The sequence below is a fragment of the Budorcas taxicolor genome, chromosome 8 (genome assembly GCF_023091745.1).
Source record: "Budorcas taxicolor isolate Tak-1 chromosome 8, Takin1.1, whole genome shotgun sequence".
NCBI classification, from domain to species: domain Eukaryota; kingdom Metazoa; phylum Chordata; class Mammalia; order Artiodactyla; family Bovidae; genus Budorcas; species Budorcas taxicolor.
Window position 1 is genome coordinate 104,579,597 of NC_068917.1, and position 5,682 is coordinate 104,585,278.

The following is a 5,682-nucleotide window of genomic DNA, read 5'->3' on the forward strand; positions in this document are numbered from 1 at the left end:
TCTGCATTTTTTTTTTCTCAAAATGCTTCAGTTTGGACAGTTTCTACTAACCTGACTCACAAATTTTTTCCTTAGCTGTATCCTGTCTGCTGCCAAGATAATTGAAGGAATTCTTCATTTCTTTCATGTTTTTTCCTTAGCACATCCAGTTGACTGTTTTTTATAGTTTCTATCTCTTAATGAGGGCTTCCCTGTGGCTCAGATGGTAAAGCATCTGCCTGCAATACGGGAGACCCAGGTTCGATCCGTGGATCGGGAGGATCCCCTGGAGAAGGAAATAGCAACCCACTCCAGTACTCTTGCCTGAAAAACTCCATGGACTGTCGCCTGAGGAGCCTGGTAGGTGACAGTCCTTCAGGCAACAGTCCAAAAACTTTACCATCTATTTTTATTGTTCTCCTTTAAAAAAAAAAAAAAAACTAGATCCTTTAACATATTAGGCACAGTTGTTTTTAAAGTCCCTATCTGATATTTCAACATCTGAGTCATCTCTGCCTGTTTCTATTAATCAACTTTACCTCTGGGCAGTAGGGGCATCCCAGGTGGCCCAGTGGTAAAGAATCTGCCTGCCAATGTGGGAGATGCAAGAAATGCAGGTTTGATCCCTGGGTGGGGAAGATCCCCTGGAGTAGGAAATGGCAACCCACTCCAGTATTCTTGCCTTGGGAATTGCATGGACAGAGGAGTCTTGTGGGCTACAGTCTAAGGGGTTGCAAAGAGTCAGACACGACTGAGTGACTGAACACATAGACACACTAAGTAATAGGTTATTTCTTGATTCTTTTATGATTCATCATTTTTAAAAATTATTAGAGTGTGGGCTTCCCTGGTGGTTCATTGGTAAAGAAAGTGCCTGCCAATGCAGTAGACTTGAGTTTGATCCCTGGGTCGAGAAGATCCCCTGGAGAAGGAAATGGCAACCCACTCCAGTATTCTTGCCTGGAAAACCCCGTGGACAGAGAAGCCTGGTGGGCTATAGTCCATGGGGTAGCAGAGAACTGGACACGACTTAGCGACTGAACAACGACAACAACAAGAGATAGTATGTATAGCAAAGCAGAACGAGAATGAGTTAGTAGTATTTATGCCCAGAAATAAGTACACCTCTTCCTCTGTCAGACTAATATTGTGAGAGGTTAGTCAGCCTAGTCACTAACTGAGCTGTTTGGGTTTTGTTGTTTGATTACATTCACTGCTCCACCATCTTCATATTCCCCAAGCAGTTGGTTTCTATTACCTTATGCTTATAGTAGGGCCTAAGGTCCTAGAACATGTGTTTTCTTACTTCACTCTCGGCTTTCAGCAATTCCTGTATACGTGTACCACAGATGGGGTCAGTCCATGTTCTTGCCACCAATTAGTAGACAGATATTACTTGTGTTGTTTGGTGCTAGACTGTTTAGCTTGTACTCCTATCCCACCAGCCATACAGTTTTACTTGGCTCCGGGAGAGAAAAGATTCGTTGCTTCTTCCCAGTGGCTTAAGGCTTTTATTTCCTTAAGAGAAGGGTCTGGGAAATTGACTGGGATCCCCAGTTGCAGCTGATCACCTTCTTCATACCTGAACTCCTGGGGGAGGTATTCACAAGTATTCTGTTCTGCTCCTAGTCTATTCTGAGTGGCCATTGGAGGCCAAGGAATAGAGTTTGCTAGTAAGTGCAAAATTTTCTTCTGTCTGGAATGGATTGCAGTGATTTCAAAATGACATTAGATCATACTTGGCCTTTAAATGTTTTAGCCAGTTTCTTCTTACCGGTTTTTATTTTGGTAACCTTTTCCTCCCATGATCTGCCACAAGTGAGAGTGCTATGTGTTCTGTCTCTCTTTGGAGTAGCTTGTCACTCTTTGGAATTCAATTCATTTCATTCTATTTTTTTAAAAATATTTGTTTATTTATTTATTTGGCTGTGCCAGGTCTTAGTTGCAGCACATTGGACCTTTTTTTTTTCTATAGCATACAGAATCTTTAGTTGTGGTTTGTGGGATCTGGTTCCCTGACCAGGGATTGAACCTGGGCCTCCTGCATTGACAATGTAGCATCTTAGCCACTGGACCACCAGGGAAGTTCCTACTTCACTGCCTCATGACTTAAGCTTTGTGATGGGCTCAAAAATGTTAAGTTTTTGTCAATTATCTGGCATTTTTGTATAGTTAGAAAGGGACTAATGGTGTTTTGAAACACCAAAACTAAAATTAATTTTTTGAGCCTTTCTACCTTGATTGTAGCCATGAAATTAAAAGACACTTACTCCTTGGAAGAAAAGTTATGACCAACCTAGATAGCACATTCAAAAGCAGAGACATTACTTTGCCAACTAAGGTCTGTCTAGTCAAGGCTATGGTTTTTCCTGTGGTCATGTATGGATGTGAGAGTTGGACTGTGAAGAAGGCTGAGCGCTGAAGAATTGATGCGTTTGAACTGTGGTGTTGGAGAAGACTCTTGAGAGTCCCTTGGACTGCAAGGAGATCCAACCAATCCATTCTGAAGGAGATCAGCCCTTGGCTTTCTTTGGAAGGAATGATGCTAAAGCTGAAGCTCCAGTACTTTGGCCACCTCCTGCGAAGAGTTGACTCATTGGAAAAGACTCTGATGCTAGGAAGGGTTGGGGGCAGGAGGAAAAGGGGACGACAGAGGATGAGATGGCTGGATGGCATCACTGACTCCATGGACGTGAGTCTGAGTGAACTCCGGGAGTTGGTGATGGACAGGGAGGCCTGGCGTGCTGCGATTCATGGGGTCACAAAGAGTCGGACACGACTGAGGGACTGAACTGAACTGAACCTCTTAAGTAGAAGCAGAACTCTCTTCTTATAGTTTCTTCACCAGGAAGATGCTTCTGTTAGGGAAAAAATCGTTAGGAAGAACCAAATGTTTCTTGCCTTGGCCTTGGTCACATGCTCTTCCTTTTACCAGTCACTGATCACAGGGCATGGTTCTCTAATTTGCCTCATTGTTCTCTAATTTGACTCCCTGGCAAGGGAGTCAGGCTCTCGCCTAACAGACAAAAACAGTAGTCTGAAGTCTGATAAGCACAGATAATTTGTAAAACTATTTTTAATGAAGAAAGTAATACATGCACATGGCAAAAAATTCAAACTTTACAGTGAGATGTTATTCTCTCCCAAATCTTACTCCAGTCATCTTCCACAGAGGCAACTATTGTAAGCAATTTCTTGAGTTTCCAATCACAAAATTTCTCTCTGTACAGTAACTTATACACACATAAACACATACCTCCACTCAAAATAGATGCTTTCTTAAACAAACCTCCAATTAACTGACTCATAAGATTAACCAGCACTCTTCACTCTTCCTGTGAAACACACAATGAATACCTACAGCATCCACATGACAGCTTCTACCAGGTAAGTTACATGCTACCAAAAGTCAGTTGTATTTATTTTAAGCCTTTTTATAGAAGCTCAAATACTTTGGCCACTTGATTTGAAGAGCCGACTCACTGGAAAAGATCTTGATGCTGGAAAAGAGTGAAGGCAAGAGGAGAAAGAGGCGACAGAGGATGAGATGGTTGGATGGTATCACCAACTCAATGGACATGAGTTTAAGCAACTCCCAGAGACAGTGAAGGACAGGAGACCCTGGTGTGCTGCAGTCCATGGGGTCACAAAGAATCGGACACAACTGAGCGACTGAACAGAACTGATACCAGTTTTGACTATTATCATACTTCAGTTCAGTTCAGTTCAGTCGCTCAGTTGTGTCCAACTCTTTGCGACCCCATGAGTCGCAGCATGCCAGGCCTCCCTGTCCATCACCATCTCCCAGAGTTCACTCAAACTCACGTCCATAGAGTCGGTGATGCCATCCAGCCATCTCATCCTCTGTCGTCCCCTTCTCCTCCTGCCCTAAGTCCCTCCCAGCATCAGAGTCTTTTCCAATGAGTCAACTCTTTGCATGAGGTGGCCAAAGTACTGGAGTTTCAGCTTCAGCATCATTCCTTCCAAAGAAATCCCAGGGCTGGTCTCCTTCAGAATGGATTGGTTGGATCTCCTTGCAGTCCAAGGGACTCTCAAGAGTCTTCTCCAACACCACACTTCAAATGCATCAATTCTTCAGCACTCAGCCTTCTTCACAGTCCAACCCTCACATCCATACATGACCACAGGAAAAACCATAGCCTTGACTAGATGGACCTTAGTTGGCAAAGTAATGTCTCTGCTTTTGAATATGCTGTCTAGGTTGGTCATAACTTTTCTTCCAAGGAGTAAGTGTCTTTTAATTTCATGGCTGCAATCACCATCTGCAGTGATTTTGGAGCCCCAAAAAATAAAGTCTGACACTGTTTCCCCATCTATTTCCCATGAAGTGATGGGACCAGATGCCATGATCTTCGTTTTCTGAATGTTGAGCTTTAAGCCAACTTTTTCACTCTCCTCTTTCACTTTCATCAAGAGGCTTTTTAGTTCCTCTTCACTTTCTGCCATAAGGGTGGTGTCATCTGCATATCTGAGGTTATTGATATTTCTCCTAGCAATCTTGATTCCAGCTTGTGCTTCTTCCAGTCCAGCGTTTCTCATGATGTACTCTGCATAGAAGTTAAATAAGCAGGGTGACAATATACAGCCTTGACATACTCCTTTCCCTATTTGAAACCAGTCTGTTGTTCCATGTCCAGTTCTAACTGTTGCTTCCTGACGTGCATATAGGTTTCTCAAGAGGCAGGTCAGGTGGTCTGGTATTCCCATCTCTTTCAGAATTGTCCACAGTTTATTGTGATCCACACAGTCAAAGGCTTTGGCATAGTCAATAAAGCAGAAATAGATGTTTTTCTGGAACTCTCTTGCTTTTTCCATGATCCAGCAGATGTTGGTAATTTGATCTCTGGTTCCTCTGCCTCTTCTAAAACCACTTGAACATCAGGAAGTTCATGGTTCACATATTGCTGAAGCCTGGCTTGGAGAATTTTGAGCATTACTTTACCAGTATGTGAGATGAGTGCAATTGTGTGATAGTTTGAGCATTCTTGGGCATTGCCTTTCTTTGGGATTGGAATGAAAACTGACCTCTTCCAGTCCTGTGGCCACTGCTGAGTTTTCCAAATTTGCTGGCATATTGAGGGCAGCACTATCACAGCATCATCTTTCAGGATTTGAAATAGCTCAACTGGAATGCCATCACCGCCACTAGCTTTGCTCATAGTGATGGTTTCTAAGGGCCACTTGACTTTACATTCCAGGATGTCTGGCTCTAGATGAGTATTCATACCATCGTGATTATCTGGGTCATGAAGATCTTTTTTATACAGTTCTTCTGTGTATTCTTGCCTCCTCTTCTTAATATCTTCTGCTTCTGTTAGGTCCATACCATTTCTGTCCTTTATCGAGCCCATCTTTGCATGAAATATTCCCTTGGTATCTCTAATTTTCTTGAAGACGTCTCTAGTCTTTCCCATTCTCTTCTTGTCCTCTATTTCTTTGCAATGATGGCTGAAGAAGGCTTTCTTATCTCTTCTTGCTATTCTTTGGAACTCTGCATTCAGATGCTTATATCTTTCCTTTTCTCCTTTGTTTTTTGCCTCTCTTCTTTTCACAGCTATTTGTAAGGCCTCCTCAGACAGCCATTTTGCTTTTTTGCATTTCTTTTCCATGGGGAGGGTCTTGATGCCTGTCTCCTGTACAATGTCACGAACCTCATTCCATAGTTCATCAGGCATTCTATCT

At 42.8% G+C, this 5,682-nt stretch overlaps 1 non-coding gene across 1 annotated transcript; it reads right to left on the bottom strand.

Annotated features, from left to right (window-relative positions):
• Window positions 1-1,990: 1,990 nt before the first annotated feature.
• On the bottom strand, window positions 1,991-2,063 carry TRNAD-GUC (transfer RNA aspartic acid (anticodon GUC)). Its single transcript has one exon. It is a non-coding gene; the product is annotated as a tRNA-Asp (tRNA).
• Between the last annotated feature and the right edge of the window lie 3,619 nt (window positions 2,064-5,682).